A 22,223-nucleotide genomic window follows, 5' to 3' on the forward strand; every position below is an offset into this window, starting at 1 on the left:
ACCCACAGAAACAGACCCTTATGCCTTACCATGTGCTCCCTTTGGTGTATATGATCACACAGAGAGGAGAAACAATTTTTCATGTCTCACCCTGGCGACTTCAACCCAGAAAACCCTGCTTCAATCTTGCTACTAGTTTGTGTTAATCAAACCCATAATTTCTTAGTTTTCCCCTGTTTTCCTCTCTTTCAAACCCAATTTCCCCCCAGTAAAATGCATTTTCCAACATCGTTTCTGCATGGATCAGCCAGCAGTCTAGGTACATACATTATATACACAAAGGACATATACTGTATACCTTGCATATAAAAAACAGTACAGCATGTATATACGAGACAGACGTATACAACCAATAGTTTTAAAAGAGCAGAGAACCAAAACCACTGACCAAAATATAAGCTAATAGAAAACAGAGATTCAATAGGAAGGATTTAGTCACTCCTAATGGAGAAACCTCCCCGTCAGCCAGGCTATGCCAGCAATGGATGGTGGCTACACTTGCAGAATTCACACAGAATTTCCCCCTTTGTATCCAAACACACACATGGAAAAGATCATATGCAAGAAAATCAGGGACTGATTTCCATGCCTGAAATTGCTCTTAGAGCAGAGGCAAGTGTAACACATATTTCTGCTAGAGTTAGGGCTGCCAAGTCCCCCCGGGGGGCGGGGAAAACCCCGCCCCAGAGGCCTGTTCCCTGCTGCCGGCGGATCGGGCCCCGGGGGGAACCCTGCCCCAACGTGCGCGTCACCAGGAAGTGACGTTAGGACGCCGAGCACGCTGGGGGCGGGGTCACGATCATCGGAGGGAAAACTCTATGGTTTTCCCTCCAAGGGTCGTGGCCCCGACCCCAGCGTGCCCGCTGTCCTAACGTCACTTCCGGGTGATGTGCATGCGGTGTGTGCTCCAGTCGCCACCCGGGACTCCCCTGCTGCGGCGACTGCAACGACTTGCAGGTAGAGCCTGGAGTTCTCTCCGGATTACAACTGATCTCCAGACTACAAAAATCAGCTCCCCCACAGGAAACGGCAACTTCAGACTATGTCTATGACATTACGTACCTCCTGAGCTCCTTCCCCAAACTCTGCTTCCCCCAGGTTCCGCTTCCAAATCTCCAGAAATTTCCCGAGCTGGAGTTGGCAACCACAATTTGTGATCCAGCAATTTTTCAAAATTTGGATTCTAAGAGACAGATTTCTCTCTCACAAACTTTGGAATCTGAGAACTCCTCTTCTTGGTGTCAGTTCCAAACTCAGCACCAAAATCGCGGCAATAAAACAAATCACAATGAAATAGATTGGCCACCAAGAAAGAGTCTTCCCGACATTACACAACATACCTCTGGGGCAAACTTGCTCTTCAAGCATGGAAAATGTGATAGTTGAGCTTTTAAAACTAATGGCAGGGGATGTAGGCATGTCTTATGAGCAAAATGTGAACATGGAGACTTTTATACCCACATCAAAGGCTTGTCTACAACAAGATAATGTGTGAGGAAATTACAAGATAATGGCACTTTCAAACATGGAAAATGCAGAATGCAAAGTTTTATAGCCCTCCTGCATGATGTAGGGAGCAACAGTTTGGAGCCAGAGCGGTTAATAATAACCAAAGAATAACCATAAGGGATGGGTACCCTGAAGTCCGAAACCTCATGAATAAGACACGTGCTGTGCCTGTATGTGCGATGCGCACTGATGGTGGACTTTAAAAAAAATTGTCCCCTGTTTTGAAAGGGCCATTGAGAACATGGCAAACATGTATTTACTGCAAACAGCAGTCTGAAGTAAGTTAAACAAGCGAGAACTGGCCAGAAGCTGTGGCTCAGGGGTACAGCACCTGCTTTTTGCATGTAGAAAGTCCCAGGTTCAGTTCCTGCCATCTCTACTTATGGGTAACAGGAGCTGAGGAAGATCTTTCTGCACCTTGGACCCCAGAGCAGGTGTCCCCGGTGTGGTGCCCAACACCTGACCTGGTGCCTATCAAGTGTTTTTAGAAAGTGCCCAGCAAGGTTGGCTGCATAGATTTTTGAAAATGTTGCTTTGGCAGCATGAGGAAGATCTTTCTGCACCTTGGACCCCAGAGCAGGTGTCCCCGGTGTGGTGCCCAACACCTGACCTGGTGCCTATCAAGTGTTTTTAGAAAGTGCCCAGCAAGGTTGGCTGCGTAGATTTTTGAAAATGTTGCTTTTGCAGCAGCTGCCACCACAGCACAAGGATCGTCACCGTGTGAATGGTCAGCTGCAGCAGCTGCTTCGTGGCTGGCCCTGCCTCCTACAGCAGCCATTTTGCAGCAGCCACTTGGTGGCTGCACCCACAATACTACGTCAGAATTCCAAAGGTGCCAGCAGGCTCAAAAAGGTTGGGGACCTCTGCCCTGAAGAGTTGCTGCCAGTCACAGAAGGCCCTCATGGGCTTATGGGATCAGTGCTCTGACTTGGTATACATACTTATGTAAAAGTTCAACCTAATTTGAGATCGTCAGGCTGCAAGTCAAAAGTCACACCTCTGGTGTGGTTAGGGTTGCCAGCTCTGGGTTGGGAAATTCCTGGGGATTTTGGAGGGCCGATCCTGGGGAGGGTGGAGTTTGGGGAGGGGGCTCAGCAGGGATGTGATCCCATAGAGTCTGTCCACTGAAGCTGTAGTCTGGGAGATCTCCAGGCCCCTCCTGGAGGTTGGCAACCCTAGGAGTACCATTGCCAGGCTTTGTTCCTGCCCTCCAATATGAAGAGATCTGACTTGGGTTGCCACATCCCTCTTGGCAACTGGCGGGAGATGGTGGGGGACTTACCAGGAGAAAGTGAAAGGTCCAGGCCACATCATCGGCACCGCACAGGAAGTGACGACATCACGCCAGCAACTTCCAGGGGACGCTCTGGTATTTGGGCAAAAACTCTCTGGTAGAAATGGCTTCTGCCATAGCATTTTTGCCCAAATACTAGAATGTCATCTTGAAGTTGCTGATGTGATGACATCACTTCCTGTGCAACACCAACAATGTGGCCAAGGCAGCCTTTTTCTACTAGTAAGTCCCCCTGCCAGACAGCTGACTGGTGGCTGGAGGGTGACCCCTGGCAGCGGGGGACCCTCCCTCCTCTGGGGAGAGTCTTTCAACCCTACATGTGACTTAGCTAGGAGAGGGCCAACATTATTATATGGCTCTCTAGGGTGATAGATAGAGTCCTTCATATCACCTGCTAGCTGATCTTTTAACTGGAGATGCTAGGCATTGAACTTGGGGCCTTCAGTACAGCAAACAGATGCTCTGCCACTGAGCCACAGCCCCTCCCCCAAACAGACTGCCTCCATCCGCCTCCCTCGGCCAGGCAGCCCCATCCTTGCCTAAACCTCAGAACTTGGTTTTTGCTTGCCTGCACATCTCTCTCCACCAACTTCAGCACCCTTCGTGAAAGGAGCAACGCTGAGGACGCAGGGCACTGACACTGGGAAGGAGGGAATGAACAGCGTGGGCCATGGCTCCGTGGCAGAGCATCTGCTTTGCAGGCAGAAGATCCAAAGTTCAGTCCATGGCATCAGGTAGCAGATGATCTGAAAAACTTCACGCTGAGGACCTGGAGAGCCGTTGCCATTCAAAGAAGACAAGACTTACCTTGTTAAACCAAAGGTCTAACTCAGTAGAAGTCAGCTTTGAATGTACAGTGAACAGGTCAAACTTCTGTCCCCTTTAGCTCTTTTGCAACACAGCCGTGTGTCTACCAACCAGGACATCAGAGCAACGGATAAGAACTGCCTCCTGCCCTCACTCCGACATACCTTCTGGATAATACCACAAAACTATGGTTGTGAACTTCAGTTTGGGAAATTCCTGGAGATTTGAGGACAGACCCTGGGAAGGGTGGGGTTTGGGGTGGGGAGGGACCTCAGCAGGGTATAATGTCATAGAACTCACCCTCCAAAGCAGCCCTTTTCTCCAGCGGAACGGATCCCTATTATATGGAGATCAGTTTGTAATAGCAGGAGATCGCCAGGCCCTACGCATGAAACTGCCTTCTACAGAATCAGACCCTTGGTTATTGTCTGCTCAGATTGGCAGCAGCTCTCCAGGGTCTTAGGCTGAGGTCTTTTGCATCACCTGCTACCAGATCTTTTTAACTGGAGATACCCGGGATTGAACCTGGGACCTTCTGCATGCCGAACGGATTGTCTACCACTGAACCACAGCCCCTCCCCAAACTGCACCTACCTGAAGTCCTGCAACCCTAGTCCCAAGAGTTCACTCTGGTGTTCTCCTGTTGCATTTTTTTTAAAAAACAAGGTTCCTGGCAGTAACAGGCAACAGGGCAGCCTTATGCACCAGAACCACCCAGGGCACGTTTTAGTGTAGTGGCAGCCAGTTTGGTGTAGTGGTTAAGTGTGTGGACTCTAATCTGGGAGAACCGGGTTTGATTCCCCACTCCTCCACTTGCACCTGCTGGTGTGACCTTGGGTCAGTCACAAGCTCTTTCAGAGCTGTCCTTGAAAAAGAGCAGTTTGTGTCAGAGTTCTCTCAGCCCCACCCACCTCACAGGGTGTCTGTTGTGGGGAGGGGAAGGGAAAGGAGTTTGTAAGCCGCTCTGAGACTCCAAGTGAAGGGCGGGGTATAAATCCAATCTCTTCTTCTTCTTCTTCTTCTTAGTGGTATCTTTCACACACACCGCACAGTCCGGTTTCGAGTTGAGAAAATTCACCGACAAAACTTTCAACTCATCTTAAGGATCAACCGGCGCTGTAGGAAAGACCACTCCTTCGCACCACCGCAGAATGCAAATAAAAGCCCAACTCTCTCCTTTGCTCAAAAATTAATGTTTAAAATATCCAACAAGCTCTCGCAGGCAAATCCAGCGCCCAATTACCATAGCAATTACGAGACCCGTTCTCTAAAACACAGCTAATGATACCACAGGAAATGGCTTTCCTTGCTCTTGTCAAATTCGGTGACCTCCTGGCTCATCACTTCAACATAATGATTACATTTTTTCTTCCAACCATTAGCAATTTATCTTCAGGAGGGTAGGGTGAGGGTAGAAGGTGCTCAGCTACGCGGTAACCCCTGAAAGGGGGGGGGAAACCCTGGCAGAAGTAATTTTCTTCCTCATCCTCATCCTTATTTTATGGGAAGGGTCAGAGAACCTGTTACTGATTCTGATACCCTTATTGTGACAATCTAAGGTCCGGGGAGTGAATTAGTGGTGCCACATGGAGTTGCACTGTTGTGTTACGTTGCTGTAAAATACATCCCAGTGGCATCCAGCAATGGATCTTACCGAGAACAGAAGCACGGACAGCCGTTAAGTCACAGCTGACTTATGGTGACCCTGCAGGGTTTTCAAGGCGAGAGAGGAACAGAGGCAGTTAGCCATTGCCTGCCTCTGCGTAGCAACCCTGGATTGCGTTGATGGTCTTCCATCCAAATACTAACCGGGGCCGGAAAATGCGGGGGGGGGGAAGTGTGGCTGTTTGCCCTGGAGGAAAATAACGCGTGGTTGCACAATCAGGCGTCCCTTCGAGGTCCCGTGGAGGTCCTGTGGTTAGGGGGCAGGTGCCGATCACACGATGACCCTGCAGGGTTTTCAAGATGAGAGAGGAACAGAGGCAGTTAGCCATTGCCTGCCTCTGTGTAGCAACCCTGGATTGCATTGATGGTCTTCCATCCAAATACTAACCGGGGCCGGAAAATGCGGGGGGGGGAGCGTGGCTGTTTGCCCTGGAGGAAAATAACGCGTGGTTGCACAATCAGGCGTCCCTTCGAGGTCCCGTGGAGGTCCTGTGGTTAGGGGGCAGGTGCCGATCACACGATGATCCTGCAGCGCGGCAAAGAAGCGGTGCGGCGCGATCACACCAGCAATCGCTAGGCACCGCTTCCGTGGCAAACAGGATGGGTTTTTTTAAAAAACTGAAGTTTGTGCATACGCATGACTGAGCAATCGTATCTACACATCCGAAGGCGGGTGGTGGGCTTACCGGAGAGGGCGACAGACGCTTCTGGACCCCAACAGAGCTCCGAGGCATAGGCAATGGAGGGGGAGGTGGGCCCCCTCATCACAGCCGCTCTAACAGCCTGCGCTACAGTGGCCATAGCGACCCTCCAGAGGTGGCAAGCCTGGCTGCAGTGGGAGGGGGCCTCTTTGTGCGCATGCGCCATTGGGCGCTTGTGTGCATCCTGTGGAGACTTAAAAAAAAAACCTGTTCGTGACGGGACATGGGCGGGCACTGGATGCCACAGGATTCCACCGGAAACGCGATCAGGCGCCCGCCCTTGCCCCGCGGTTTCCGGAAACTAGTACTTCGGAGATACTAGTTTTTTACCCCGCATCTTCGGCGGGAAGCCTCGGGTTCGGCACGGGAGCTCTACACTTCCCAGATGTGGTAGTGTGATCGCACCCGGAAAATCTGCCTATCTTCCGTCTCTGTAGCGTGGCTAAAGTTCCATGTGACCACAGCTCATGATTGGCTTCCAAAATCTGATGAGCTCAGGCTAGCCTGAGCCATTCAAGTCAAGGCAAGAGTTGAAGAGAGTTAATTTGTCATCGCCTGCCTCTGCGTAGCAACCTTGGTCTTCCTTGGTGATCTTCCACCGAGCACTAACCAGGCTTAGCTCTAGAGATCTGAGGAGACTGGTCTCACCTGGACTATCCAGGCCAGGGCACAGTGGCCACTACTGACAGATATATCCAGGATGGGAAGAACAGGCACCATCTGAGATATCGCTGTCTTGATCTAGGAATTATTTTTGAAATCATCTGGAAGATCCAGGGCAAAGCTTACACAGTTGCCACCAAATAACAAAATACTCATTTAATTCCAGCTTGACTTTTAGAACTAGTTCCACTTGCGTGATGATGATGATCGTGGTCATAATCTATGGCCATGCTACCTGTATGTGTTGCCTCACCTTTACGGCATTCTCTTCTTCCTAGCTGGAGGAAAACTTCAAACTTAAGCCAAAAAGGAAAGGCGGACATAAATATTTTTTAAAAATCATATCCACTGTTACCTTCAATTATTAAAAGGTGCTGAAACAATAAATAAATAAATAAATAAAACAATTAAAAGGCAGAGTGTCTCGATTAGGGTTGCCAGCCAGCAGCAACCTGCAGGAGTCTGAGGGACGCATGGTGTGTGTGTGTGCTATCAGTGCAATGCTAGAAGTGACAGCCTGCCTTTCCAGGAATTGCTGGAAACTCTATGGTTACCATAGAGTTTCTGTTGATTCCTAGAGAGGAATGGAGGCTTTCCTGAAAATGACATGACGCTGTTATGCCAACAGCAACTTTTAACTTTATTTTTCTCCTGTAGGATGCCAGAGCAGCGGAGAGCAATGAGAGTTGGGGGTGGCTAACTAGCATCCGCAGTGGCTAACTAGCAACCCTAGTCTGACTTCAGTGCCTTTGGTTCCAGTGACCTTCAATGGGACCATCAGAGCGAGAGGCAGGCAGGAAGCCACTCTGAGAACCAGTTTTCTGTCCTTTAAGTGAGATAAAAATACCATCTCTCATATACATAAAATCATAAATAAAGACCTGTTTTTCTTTAGCCACAGGCCTGCCAGATTACATGAACAGAAAGAGTTTTGCAAGCAGCAGTGGGTGCTGCCAACCAGACTGATTTTTTAAAATGTTTTAAATCAACTGAAATTTGGCTTTTTGCTGGCAGTTCAGTGGATTACCCAATGAAGGCGGGAGGAATTCCCCCAGTGCCTCCCCCACTGCCGTTCCCTGACATCTATCCGCTAACATCAAGCAGAAGGGCTGCTCCTAGACTTTAACACTCTGAGTTTGGAAACAGATTAGGCAAAACACAGAGACGTTTTTGACAGCCTAACTCTCCAGGAAGAAATGCAGATGGAATTAAAGCATCTTTAAAATATTCAGTCCTGAAGATGGTGGGGGCTGGCATAAGGTTATCTGTAGCTTTACAATGACAGCCATACCACATCGGTGGCTCCAGATACAAAGGATCCAAGAAAAAAAATTACTCACTAACTCTATATGTAGTTACCACAAACACCTTATGGTGATCTCAACAAGGGGCTTTCAAGGCAAGTGAGAAGCAGAGGTGGTTTGCCATTGCCTTCCTCTGCAGAGTCTTCCTTGGTGGTCTTCTATCTAAGAACCAACCCTGCTTACAGCAACTCCAGCAAGGGGCTTTCAGGGCAAGTGAGAAGCAGAGGTGGTTTGCCATGGCCTTCCTCTGCCAAGTGTTCCTTGGTGGTCGCCCATCCTAGAACCAACCCTGCTTACAGCAATCCTAATAAGGGGCTTCCAGGGCAAGTGAGAAGCAGGTGGTTTGCCATGGCCTTCCTCTGAAGCCTCTTCCTTGGTGGTCTCCCATCCCAACCAACTTATGGTGACCCTTTCAAGGCAGGTGAGAAGCAGAGGTGGTTTGCCACGGCCTTCCTCTGCAGAGTCTTACTTGGTGGTCTCCCATCCAAGTACCGAATGGGACATGCTATGGTAAGGAGGTGAGTTGGGGCAGATTGTTCTTCCTCCCTCTTATGCCAAGAAGAAAGCTGCCAGAGTCCAAGTTCTTCTTATTATACAAAGGAGTCACTTTCAAACTTTCAGTTAACTGGGACAGGTATACAGAGATACAGGGCTTTTTTTTGTAGAAAAAGCCCAGCAGGAACTCATTAGCATAATAGACCACACCCAACAGCAGGAACTCATTAGCATATTAGGCCACACCCCTGATGGCACAGCTCATTGGCATATTAGGCCACACCCCCATGTTACTAGAAGTGTGGTCATCCAGCCACACCCACCTTTTGCTTCTTATTCTGTTTACCTTGTTTGTTGTCAAAACCCAGGGCTTTTTTGTAGCAGGAACTCCTTTGCATGTTAGGCCACACACCCCTAATGTAGCCAATCCTAATGAGTTTCTGCTGTTGGGTGTGGCCTATTATGCTAATGAGTTCCTGCCTGCTGGGCGTGGCCAACTTGGAAGCCAGCCGGAACTCTGTTCCTGTGCGTTCCTGCCCAAAAATAGCCCTGCAGAGATACATTACAGATATCTACTATATCAGAGCCAGCATGGTGTCGCAGTTAGAGTGTGGGGCTGAGACCCAAGTTCAAATCCCTACTCAGCTGTGGAAGCTTGCTGCATGACCTTTGGCCAGGCACTTTCTCAGCCTAGCCTACCTCTCAGGATGGCTGTTGTGAGGCTTTGCTTCGCCTCTGTTTCAGATTCCTGCAACCCAAACCCTATTACTTTGTTTACTGGATGCCCCACCTTGTTGATCGTATTTGACTTATGCTGTGTAATCTGCAGGGGTTGTTTCGTAGAAAAAGAGACCCCCCCCGAAATGACATCTGGTAATCTGCCAGGCGTTGCAGTGAGGAAGGGGGATTATAAACAAATAAATAAATAAAATGGAAGAGGGAGAATGTTATCATAAGCCTCTTTGAGTCCCCATTAGGTAGAAAAGCAAGAGATGGAACTATCAAAATAAGTAAAATATCTCTTAGAGGTGATGGTCAGATCAGAGGAGGTGGGGAGAAGCTTCCTAGATCTGAATTACTCTTTCAAGTTTGATTGTCAAGGCTTCTTTTTAGGGTTGCCAGCCTCCAGGTGGGGCCTGGATATCTCCCATTACCAATGAGCACCAGTTGTAATCAATGCTCCCTCTAAGCTGTGGAGTCTGGTGAGCAAAAATCCTGCTTTCTGAGCTACTGGCATTAAAGTTGTGAGTGAGCAATTTGGCTGCTGCCTAAATTAGTTTGCTCTGGAGCCATCCTTCCTGAGCTAAGACGGAAATGTGTGAGCCGGAGGCTAAAACACTGTGAGCTAGCTCACACTAACTCAGCTTAGAGGGAACACTGCCCACTACCACAGCTGATCTCCTGATGACCAATATCAGTTGTCCTGGACAAAACGGCTGCTTTGGAGTTTGGGCTGTAAGGCATTCTAGCCTGCTGAGTTCCCTCCGCCCTCCCCAGGCTCCACCTCCAAAATCACCAGGCATTTCCCAGCCCAGAACTGGGAACCCTCCTTCTTCTACATCCAGGGTGGATTAACAATGGGTGGCCAGGAAAAGCATTGAATACTCTCTCTGGAAAAGTTTTTTGTCACAGCCCCAAAAACAGAAGGCCCAGAGGCTAGAATACTAGACCAACATTTATCTAATTCATATTCTGGTAAGGGCACTAAAAAAGGCTGGAACCCCTGCCAACTGGGTACATTTCCCCACTAGGGTTCCTGTCACCAGTGTTCCCTCTAAGCTGAGTTAGTGTGAGCTAGCTCACAGCTTTTTAGCTTCTGGCTCATACATTTTTGTCTCGGCTCAGGAAGGAGGGCTCCAGGGCAAACTAATTTATCGCTCGCTCGCTCAGAACGTTAATGCCAGTAGCTCACAAAGTAGAATTTTTGCTCACAAGATTCCCCAGCTTAGAGGGAAGCATTGGTTGCCAGGTCTGATTATTGCATCAGTGGGGGGATTGGGGGGCATTTGGGGAGCGGCCAGGGATGTTGCATGACATGCATATGTCACCTGGAAGAAGAAGAAGAAGAGAAGAAGAGATTGGATTTATACCCCGCCCTTCACTACCCAAAGGTGTCTCAGAGCGGCTTACAAACTCCTTTCCCTTCCCCTCCCCACAACAGACACCCTGTGAGGTAGGTGGGGCTGAGAGAACTCTTGACAGAAACTGCTCTTTTTCAAGAACAGCTGTGCCAGAGTTATGGCTTGCCCAAGGTCATCCAGCCAGGTGCAAGTGGAGGAGTGGGGAATCAAACCCGGTTCTCCCAGATTAGAGTCCGCGCACTTAACCACTACACCAAACTGGCTCACTGGAAGTGATGTAGGTACTCTGGTGATATTGGGGGCAACACTCTGGTTTTGGGGCAAAACTCTATGGTAAAATCGTCTTCAAACTATAGAGTTTTGCCTAAAAACCAGAGCATCACACACACTCCCGGTATCACCAATGCGTCTATGTCACTTCCGGGTGATGTCAGCGCATCATTCATGATGTTGCTGTTTCGGGGATTTCCTACCACCTGCCAGCTGGCTGCCGGCGAGATCACCAATGCATCTATGTCACTTCCGGGTGATGTCAGCGCATCATTCATGATGTTGCTGTTTCGGGGGATTTCCTACCACCTGCCAAATGGCTGCCGGCGAGCAGGATCCTATGAAAGTGGGGGATCCCCCTCCCCCACCTGGGGAATGGTAACCCTACCCCCCCCACCCAAAAAGGCGCCTGCCATTTTGCTGCAGAAATCGAGTTAAGTCCTTTACACCAAAGGGCCAGAGCTGGACAAGAGATTCTAGTACTCCCTGTTTGCTCTCGAGGCTTCCAGATAAGGGCTGCTCACTGCAACAACCAACTAGGAAACAGCATTGGCTGGCCCTGGCTTTCTTCCACCTTGCCCCACCTCCCCTCCAGCGAAAGCCGGCTCTGATCCCGAGTTCTAGGCAGGCCAGGTTCAAGCTCCTGATCCCCGTTTCTTTCCCACAAGCAAGGAGAGGGGCAGGCTACAGAGCCCAGGCGCTCTTAGCTGAACCTGCCAGGCAAACCTTCTTGTCTCCATTTTATGTCTCTAATCAACGTAATGAGAATTTGTTCTTCCTTCTGGGGGAAATGTTAATGACTGTATTTCAGGGGCTCCCCCCCCCCAGCACGGATGAACCTTTTCTTCTCTGTTCTACGGGATTTAAAAAAGAGAGGAAAATAATGAACTGGCATGATGAGATGCTAATGAGGCAATAGGATAAATGCTCCTGGAAGGAGAGGGAAAGGAATGCAGACTGAAGACGCTGCTAGTCCTGATAAGACAGGAAAGACAGTCAAGGGATGCCACACACACACACCCTGGTTGAGGCAGGGGTTCCCCGGTTTTGGGTGCTCCTCTCCACTGTCGGCCACCTGGCCAGCGGGGGAGAATTTATCCCCCTAGCAGGCAAGAAGTCAGAAATAAATGTGACATGCTTGTATCACCTGGAAGTAACATAGACACATCAGTGACGCAGGCACATTGGTGATGTTGGGGGGGGGTGACACTCTGCTCTTTGGGCAAACCTCTGTGGTAGAAGCTAATTCTACCATAGAGGTTTTGCCCACAAACCAGAGCATCGCCCCCAACATGCCTACCTCACTTCCAGGTGACGTAGGCACATCCAGTGTCCCTCTAAGCTGAGTTAGTGTGAGCTAGTTCACTGTTTTTGAGCCTCTGGCTCACACATTTTTGTCTTAGCTCAGGAAGGATGGCTCCGGAGCAGAATAATTTATGCAGTAGCCAAATCACTCGCTCACAACTTTAATGCCAGTAGCTCACAAAGTAGAATTTTTGCTCACAGGACCCCACAGCTTAGAGGGAACATCCATTTATTTCCAGCTTCTTCCGTCCCCGTTCTCAGTAAGTTCACCCCCATCCCTCACCAGCTGGTCTGACGGACCTGGCAACCCCAGGAAGTTGGGATTGTGGTTGTGGATCTTTTGGAACCTCAGAGAATTTCAGTTGGCCAAAACCTTCACTCTGAGTTTTAAAAGTTTTTTTCCTCTCTCTCTGGGCAGAGAACAGGCAGGAAGGGAGGAAGTTGATTCAATTGCTTTCCAGACTTACCTCAACCCACCTTCATACAAATGCTAATAGGTCTAGACAATGGGATGGTCAAGCTCCCACCCCCAACATGGAACAGAGAATTGGAGGACTTTAGAATCTCCAGAAAGAATCTCCAGGAAAAGCCTCTCTGACCCGACCTGACTTGGTCAGTGGGTGGGGAAAAGAGAGGTGATAAACAGGGGAGCAAGGAGGAAGGTCTCTTTTGTGCTGAGTCCATCAGAGCAGACAGGACTCTTAACTGAGGTCTGGAAGAGGCAGCCATTAACCATGTGCCGGCCTACAGAGCTGGAGGAAGCTGCAAGGAAATGGAGACTCTGTAGAGATCCATAACATCCTAAGCGAAGGAGCCTGTCCTATATTTTAATGCCTGATAGGACATGTATAGAGGCAGGGACAGAGGAATTGTGTTTTACCCATTTCTTTTGAATCCCTTGCTCAATCTGGTGCTGTGCTAAAAGCACACTTGGAACATTTTCTTTTTAAGAAATACTTTATAACTTTTGATGCCAGGAGTGGTTCTCTGTACCACATAGACCTCCACCATCTTGGACATGCTATGTAAAAAGGAGCACCAGGGGGAAGGCACAGGCAGTTGGCAAGTGGCTACTCCTCCAGGGGCGCACAAGGCAGCAAACTGTCCCCGTGGTGACCAGGTGCTGGGCAGCGGGAGACATAGAGGGAAGGCCTCAGAAGGGAAGCTGGAAGTCCTGACCCTCCCAGCTGGCAATTCCTTATGAAGGTTAGGTGGTGGCAGTAGTTACCTGAAAGAGAAAGAAAAACCTCTCCAGGTGTTGGGAAAACCTTGGAGGGCAGGGTAGAACAGGGCCTGCAGGCCAGAGTGGGCCTGTTCTGCCACATACCCTCCCATATAATATCCATACGGTAACTCTGAGCCATAAACCACAAAAAACAAACAAACAAGCATACCAGTACAGCAGTCTTCAATTGAATAAAAGTTTTGAAATTGCTATGGCAATGCAAGATGGAAGATCACCAACAAGGACTCGAAAACTCTACGTCCGGCCTCAGATCTCCAGTTCTGTAGCTGACTCAATAAGAACTTCTGAATGAAAACCTGAAAAGGTGTACTCTAGATTCTAGGTGTCCCATGTGCAAGAGGACAGGACTGAAGGACAGGATAAACTTTAGTCTCCTGACAACGCTAACTACCAAGATAAATTAAAACTTTTCTGACATTTCTGAACATTAAATCTTGGCACTTAAAACAAAACAAAACAAGATCTGCCCATTATTGGTGAGCGAAGAACATCAATTCCCTGACCTGGGTAGCCCAGGTTAGCCTGATCTCGTCAAATCTCAGAAGCTAAGCAGGGTCGGTCCAGGTTAGTATTTGGGTGGGAGACCCCCAAGGAAGTTCAGGGTCACAGCACGGAGGCAAGCAACAGCAAACTACCTCTGAGAATCGGATGTCTTGAAAACCCTTCGTGGCCCCCGTAGGTCAGCTGCAAGCCACCACCAACAATATTAATTCCCCTTTCCTCGCTCTGCAAGCTTCAGTACATCCCCTCTGCCGATACTCAGGGATGTATTTGCAGATCATGTTCCACTGCTGTCTGCTGGATGTATCTATAGATTTGGATCTCATGAGACGCAGCCCCAAATAACAGTTGGCCTCTACTGAAGCCCATCTGCAGACTGGTGAGAAAAGAAGCCCTACCTCTTTTATTACAAGGGGTGGCTGTCACGCCAGAAAAGCAAGACACTTCCCACCTCTGCCATTGTGTGGCGGGACATCCCTTCCTTTATCTGGCCAACCTTCCACTCCCACTCAAAGATCTTTCGTGTGTACCACTGATTATCCCACTCTAAGCACTGCACATTTTTAATGTGCTTTTTAATATGCAAAAGTTTGCACGTTTGCTGATGAACCGTCAGGTACCATTTTTAAGAAAATAAGATCTCCTCTTTTTCTTAGAAGAGAATCCTACAGAAAAGCAAAATCTGAGTCCAGTAACACTTTAAAGACCAATAAGATTTTTCAGACGATCAGCTTTCGAGAGCTGAAGCTCCCTTTGTTGGGGATGACGGAGATGGTATCTGACAATGGGAGCGTGGACTGGAGTCAGATTCGAATCCAGCTCTTCTACTGCAGAACAACATGGCTTCCCACCTGAGACAATACTGTAGGGAAGAAAGCTTTCTCTATGGACAGTGGCTCTGGGTTTTTGTCATCCCATGAGTGCCACGGGAGGAACGCCCCAGCAGAGGAGGTCCTACTATTTATTCATTTATGCCCTGCTTTTCTCCGCAATAGAGCTGCGGCGGCTCAAGTGGTTAAGACGCGGAACTGCAGGCTGTGGAGGGTCGGTAGTTCAGCAGTTCGAGACCCAAGTGTGCCGCATGATGGAGTGAGCTCCCGTCTCTAGTTCCAGCTCCTGCCAACCTAGCAGTTTGAAAGCAAGAGATTGCAAGTAGATAAATAGGTACCACTTCAGTGGGAAGGTAACAGTGTTCCGTGCGCCTTGGTGTTTAGTCATGCCAGCCACATGACCACGGAAATGTCTTCGGACAGCGCTGGCTCTTCGGCTTTGAAACGGAGATGAGCACCGCAACCCTAGAGTCGGATTCGACTGGCTTTCGAGCAAGGGAACCTTTACCTTTACCTTTCTCCGCAATGGGGACCCAAAATGGCTTACATTATTCTCCATTTTATCCCACAACAACCCTGTGAGGTAGGTTAGGCTGAGAATGTGACCAGCCCAAGGTCACCCAATGAGCTTCTATGGCACAAGTGGGAATCCGAACTCGGGTCTCCCAGATACTAGTCCGATACATGTAACCACTACAGTACAGTGGCTCCAACTAACGCGTTTAGAGAGCAACACATCAAAAATAAGACACTTCCCTGCTCAGAACTTAAAAACACCATTTTCCATTTTTGCTTGGGAGATCCTGGCCAAAAATAGCTATGTTCAATGCCAATGCAAATGATAATTAATATTCAATGCAAATGTTTTGTCAAGAGATGTTCAGCTGGGGTTGGGTGCAGGTATGAATGATAAAGGGCTGCCTGGCTTCTTCCTGCCTTTTTGTTGATGGCTCCAGTGTGGTGTAGTGGCAGACTCTAATCTGGAGAACCAGGTTTGATTCCCCACTCCTCCACATGAAGCCAGCTGGGTGACCTTGGGCCAGTGACAGTTCTCTCAGAGCTCTCTGAGCCCCAACTGCCTCACAGGGCGTCTGTTGTGTGGAGAGGCAGGGAAGGAGATTGTTATCCACTCTGAGATTCCTTCGGGGAGTGAGAAGCAGGGTATAAAAACCAGCTCCTCCTCCTCTGTTTCATGTGGCTTTATAGTGGTTGTTCTTTTATGTATTGCAAACTGCCTAAAACATGCCTTGGGGCAGAAATGAGGCATATAATGATGTATATTTCTAATTAACTATATTATTTTTTTAAATATCTGAAACACGTGAAACGTGTTGGGCCTTTCAAAATACCATATAGATGCCCTTTGTTACTGAAATGCATATTTGATTTTGTTCTCTTGCTCTACCCCCTGCCCCAGGTCCTCACAAGGGGTTCGAAACATACACAAAATAATGAGGAGGATCTATGACGCTGTCTAGAGTGGTGGTTTTCTGAAACAGGAAAAAGACTTTTCCGATTCAGCCTTTCGAGTATGGGAAATTCATTAGGGAGTTGATTAAGGCCATGCTGTCAAGGGCTCGTATGGGCAATGTGGCAGGGAAGAGACAGAAGGCCTGGGGAGAAGTCAATTATTTGCCACGCCAACTCCCCCCAACCGGCTTCCAGTCTGCAAGCAGCATAACAATCCTTGACAAAGGAATTCCCCCTTTAATGGCCTGGTGCATATTTTCATGCCGCTGTTAATCTCTGGACCAGTCCGGTTCTGAGGAAAGACACCAAAAGACCAGAGCTGGAGCACTGGATGGTTTGGCATGACCCCAGTCTACTAGGCTCTAAGACTCATGGGCCAGGCCCTGGTTATGCAATTTTGCAGGGCCTGTTGATGTGTGGCCTAATATGCTAACGAGTTTCTGCTGTTGGGTGTGGCCTATTATGCTAATGAGTTCCTGCTGGGCTTTTTCTACAAAAAAAAGCCCTGTATCTCTGTATACCTGTCCCAGTTAACTGAAAGTTTGAAAGTGACTCCTTTGTATAATAACAGCAATGAGCCAACAGAGCAAGAAGGAAAACACGCCAGGTACTAGATGACTGATTTATTATTGTACAAAGCCCCTAGGTGTTTCGCCGTGCAGGCTTCGTCAGGGGGAATCAGAGCATTCACCTAAGTGCTGGAACTGTCCACAGCAAATGCTCTGATTTCCCCTAACGAAGCCTGCACGGTGAAATGCATGGGGGCCTTGTACGATAATAAATCAGGCAACTACAGCCTATTAAGCATGCACAGCTTACAGCAGATTTTCTGAGCAGTAAGCCTTTAAGCTTGACTTATGATTCTGTGCCCGCCTTATGCACTGTTCTTTTCCCTCTGGTGTATTTAATCTGCAGTTTAAATTTTTTAAAATGCACTTTTCTAAATCGGGATGGGAATGCCACTTGTGACGTGTGTCCTGATGGCGCCTGGCATTTTTGGCCACTGTGTGACAGAATGTTGGACTAGATGGGCCATTGGCCTGATCCAACACTGGCTTCTCTTATGTTCTTATGTGTGTATGTTGGGGGGGGGGCATCCAGAGTTTCTTTTTAATTTATGCAATTGCCGTATCAACACTAACCCTAACCCTAATAACCCTAACCCTGAAAACCCTAACCCTAAACTTAACCCTAATAACCCTAATCTTAATCCTAACTATAATAACCCTAACCCCAAACCTAACCTTAATAACCCTAAAAAACCTAACCCTAACCCCTAACCCCAAAACCTAATGCCTCACCCTAACCCTAATTCTAATAACCCTAACCCTTACCCATACCCCTAACCCTAATAACCCTAATGATAACCCTAACCATAACCTTATCTCGAACCCTAATAACCCCTAACCTTAATAAAACAAACCCTAACCTTAACCCTAACTCTAACCTTAATAAATCTAATCTTAACCCTCTCTAACCATAATAACCTGAGCCTTAACCCTTAATCCCTAACCCTAATGCTTACCCATAACCCTATCTCTAATCACCCTAATCACCCTAAACCTAACTCTAATAACCCTAACCCTAATAACCTGAACCATAACCCAAAACCATAACCCCTAACAAAACTAACTCTAAAACTAACCCTAACCCTAACTGTAACCCTAACTCTAATAACCCGAACCATAACTGTAACCCTAACCCTGTCCCTAACCTTAATAAAACTAACCCTAACTTTACCCTAACCCTAACCTTAACCCTAATAACCCTAAACCTAGCCCTTATAACCTTAACCCTATCCCTAATAACCCTTAAAACCCTGATAAGCCTAACCCTAACCCTTATAACCCTAAAACTAACCCTAACCCTAACAAGCTTAATCCAAACCCTACTGCTAACCCTAATAACCCATACCCTAACCCTAACCAATGGTCCCTCTAAGCTGTGGAGTCTTGTGAGCAAAAATTCTACCTTGTGAGCTACTGGAATCAAAGTTGTGAGCAAGCAATTTGGCTACTGCATAGATTAGTTTGCCCTGGAGCCCTCCTTCCTGAGCTAATACAAAAATGTGTGAGCCAGAGGCTAAAAAACCGTGAGCTAGCTCACACTAACTCAGCTTAGAGGGGACACTGATCACAGCTGAGCAGTAGCATCCAGCAAGTGCCTTCCATTTAATCCCTTGTGGTTCCGTTTTTGTGCATGCTCAGCTGTCAAGCATTAACGTGTCCCTCTCTATCAAGGTACGGCAGCATACTTGATAAAAGCAGTGCTTTGGCAGGGCTCACATCAGAATACACGGGGCTTTCTCGTCCCCACCATTGTGCTGCATACACAGCAGCGTTGAAGCAGAGTACAACCACAAATCTGGATCCCTCACAACAATGATTAAATGTGTCCCGGTTTACTAAAAATAGTTGGGAATTGACACATTCGGGGTTTCATCCTGAAAGTGGAAGGACTTGGCAGGGGAGAGCTGATCAGGGAAAGAAATTCGGTCAAAAAGAAATTCAGATTTCTCCTTTATTGCTGTCAGCCTTATCATATTTAAGAATCCCTGAGGAGGAAAACTCATTGCTTCAGCTACTTGGAGTCTGAGTATGGCAGGGCTCTTAAAAGTACAAGGAAGATTCTGTTTATTTAAGGAAGGCGCTCATTCTAAGAGGGCAAAAACCTTAGGACTTAAAAATAACTGTTCTTCTCATATGATTCCAGTGCCAACAATCTGCACTGGAGATAGGGACTCTGGGGCAAGTGATGCTCTGTCTTCTTGGTGCTTGGGGGGGTCAACGGTAGGAGGGCTTCTAATGTCCTGGCCCCACTGGTGGACCTCCTGATGGCACTGGTATTTCTGGCCACTGTGTGATACAGAGTCTTGGACTGGATGGGCCTTTGGCCTGATCCAACATTGGCGTCTCTTATGTTCTTATGCACGCATGTACCTGCGGTGTACTGAATTAGACCATTTGTCCATCAGAGTCAGTATTAGGGATTTCAGCTGCCAACTTAAAGGGGGCAAACTACCAGTTGTGCTCCCCATTCCCTGCCCACACTTCATAGAGTGGTGGTGGTGGGGAGAGATGGGGGGATAGTATTTGCCGTAGAGTTTGGGGAAATTCCTAGAGAGCATCTCTTGATGTGGTGACATCTCTTCTGGGTCTTCATCCAGAAGAAACATTGCCATGTTTTGCAATATCTCCCCCTCCCATGCTCCACCCCCAAAAGTCTCCTTGGGGGTGGGCAGGCATGCCCCTGGCAACACTAGTCAGTATTGTCTACTCAGACTGACGACAGCTTTCTTTGGTGGAGGTCTTTCCTATCTTCTATTACCTGATCCTTTCAACTGGGACCTTCTGCATGTCAAGCTGATGCTCTACGATTGAGCCACAGCCCCTTCAAATTCATGATCACTACAAAACAAACCTAAGAATGCTTTCCTGGGCGTAAGCCCCACTGAATAGACCTGAGTGGGATTCTGTGTAGACCTGCTTAGGATTGTTCTCATGGACAGTTGGACTTGGACTTGACGGGATGAGCAGAGGTCCATCAGTGGCTATGAGACACAAGGTATAGATGGAATACTATGCTTGGGGAAGTGATGCTCTGTCTTCTTGGTGCTTGGGGGGCAACAGTGGAAGGGCTTCTGGAGTTCTGGCCCTGCTGGTGGACCTCCTGATGGGACCTGGATTTTGGCCACTGTGTGACACAGAGTGCTGGACTGGATGGGCCACTGGCCTGATCCAACATGGCTTCTCTTATATTCTTATATGAATTTCTCTTATTGCCGGTTTGGTGTAGTGGTTTGGTATAGTGGTTAGGAGCGCGGACTCTAAATTGGGAGAACTGGGTTTAATTCTCCACTCCTCCCTATGCAGCTGCTGGTGTGACTTTGGGTCAGTTACAAGTACTTTCAGAGCTGTTCTCTCAAGGGAATTTCTTGAAAGAGCTCTCTCAGCCCCACCTATCTCACAGGGTGTCTGTTGTGGGGAGGGGGAGGGAAAGGAGATGGTAAGCCACTCTGAGACTCCTTCGGGTATAAATCCAATCTCCTCCTCCTCCTTCTATTTTACTTAGTGGCACACTCCAGCTCTTGCAATTACTTGAGGGACCTTTGGGTGGAGGGTAGGGTTACCAATCTTCAGGTGGGCCTTGGAGAACTTCTGGAATTGCAGCTCATTTCCAGATCACAGAGATCACTTCCCCTACAGGAAATGGCCACATCGGAGGGTGAACTCTATGACATCATTTCCCTTGCTGAGCTCCTTCCGTTCCCCAAACTTCACCTTCCCCAGGAACTGCCTCGAAATCCCCAGGAATTTCCCAAGCTGGAGTTGGCAACCCTAATTTCTGGTCTAAATTTGAGACCGCCATCCATGAACTTTGCTTTTTTTAAAAAAATTAAAAAATCAAAGCATGAGGGGAAAAAAGAGGTGGTGTGGGAAAACATCGAGAAAAGCTCGCCTGTACTTTTCGCTTTTTCGGCTGATGTTACAGTGTGAAGAAATTAATATTTCAGGTACTGCGATGATCAAGAGTTATACATAATTTACTTGGCAGGTAGCTCCCTTGTGGTAACCTGAAGAGCTCAAGGAAATATGAGGGCACGAGGTAGAGGAAAACAAAGGAAAACAACCCTCTGAAATGCAGCTATGGAGTAAACTCTGTTTGAAGACGAAGATGTCACAAAACCAGAGTACCGCATTAGAAGGGTACCCTATTTTCATTTCATTCTCCTCCTCCTGATCACAGTTCTTTGATCTAGGAAGCAGAAGGCCAGACAACACAGTGGCAGGCAGTATCATGGAGTGGTTAGATCTAGGAGAAATGGGTTCAGGTCCATTTTCAGGCATAAAACCCATTGCGTGATTTAAGGCATCTCTCTCTCTCTCTCTCTCTCTCTCTCTCTCTCTCTCTCTCTCTCTCTCTCTCTCTCTAACTTGCAAAGTCCTTGCTTACGTGAAGTGACAACAAGGGACTTTGAAGCAGACATTCAATGGGAGTTTTTTTTGTCTCCCAGACTCACAGGAGCCCTTTTCTCCTCGCAACCAAAGCACTCTTTACACCTTCTTAGAGTGTCCAGTGAAGCAGTTGTTTATTGCAAAACTTATGTGGCAAAACGTAAGTTAACACGATTTCCGAAACACAGCCATTAGTGGCTCCCTAGGGCACTTTAAGGTGGAGAACCCAGTGTGGAGGGGGAAGCAGCTGCTATTTTTTTCCAGCATGCCCTGGTCACGAGGAGGAAAGGGCACACGTGGCTCTGAGAGGCATAAACCTCCTGCTTCATCTGCTTCAAAGTCCTCATGTCACTACTCAACAACACAAGGGCTGTGGTCAGATGTGCAGTTTGATCCGGGGTGGGTTTTTTTCGTAATGAAGAGTTTTGATCAAACCTCCCCCAATAACCCACTTCAATGCGCTTTCACCCCGTGGTTGATGGTTCAGAAGCGGCAGCCATGGACTGGGGCGGTTGGGCAGGGTTTTTTTAACCCTTTGTCTTTTGAGCATGTGCATAAGCGCTTATGGGAAGCAGCGTTTCAACCTCCTGGCAGAATGGCAGCAGCTAGTGGCCAATGGGATTGCTGGAGGAGACTGCTGGGATGTGTAGTTCAGTGTGAAGGATGTGTTTTTGAAACCACTTTCGATAAATTCAACGTTTCAAATATTTCAAAGCTGAGGGGGGAAAGTATAGAGAAGCCTCATCCTGTGTCCTTAGAAAGCCAGTTTGGTGTAGTGGTTAAGAGCACGGACTCTAATTTGGGAGAACCAGGTTTGAGTCCCCACTCCTCCACATGCAGCTGCTGCAGTGACCTTGGGTCAGTCACAAGTTCTCTCAGAGCTGTTCTTCCAACAGCTATTCTTTCAGACCTCTCTCAGTCCCACTTACCTTCACAGGGTGTCTGTTGTGGGGAGAGGAAGGGAAGGAGACTGTAAGCTGCTCTGAGACTCCGAGTGAAGGGTGGGGTATCAATCCAATCTCATCGTCATCTTCTCTTCTTCTGTGTGCTGCTGGCATTTTTATTTAAAAGCTTGGAGTGAAGCCAGAAGCATCATTCTCAGACTGCCTCCTCCCTCCCTCTTTCCC

At 48.1% G+C, this 22,223-nt stretch overlaps 1 protein-coding gene across 1 annotated transcript in view; it reads right to left on the minus strand.

Annotated features, from left to right (window-relative positions):
• Positions 1 to 22,223, minus strand: part of LOC107120403 (polypeptide N-acetylgalactosaminyltransferase 9) — a gene marked incomplete at its 3' end in the record, with an annotated part of 190,948 nt that overhangs the window by 52,968 nt on the left and 115,757 nt on the right. The gene's annotated exons all lie outside the window — the stretch shown is intronic.

Source organism: Gekko japonicus, unplaced genomic scaffold, assembly GCF_001447785.1.
Source record: "Gekko japonicus isolate JY-2015 unplaced genomic scaffold, Gekko_japonicus_V1.1 scaffold395, whole genome shotgun sequence".
Lineage (NCBI taxonomy): Eukaryota > Metazoa > Chordata > Lepidosauria > Squamata > Gekkonidae > Gekko > Gekko japonicus.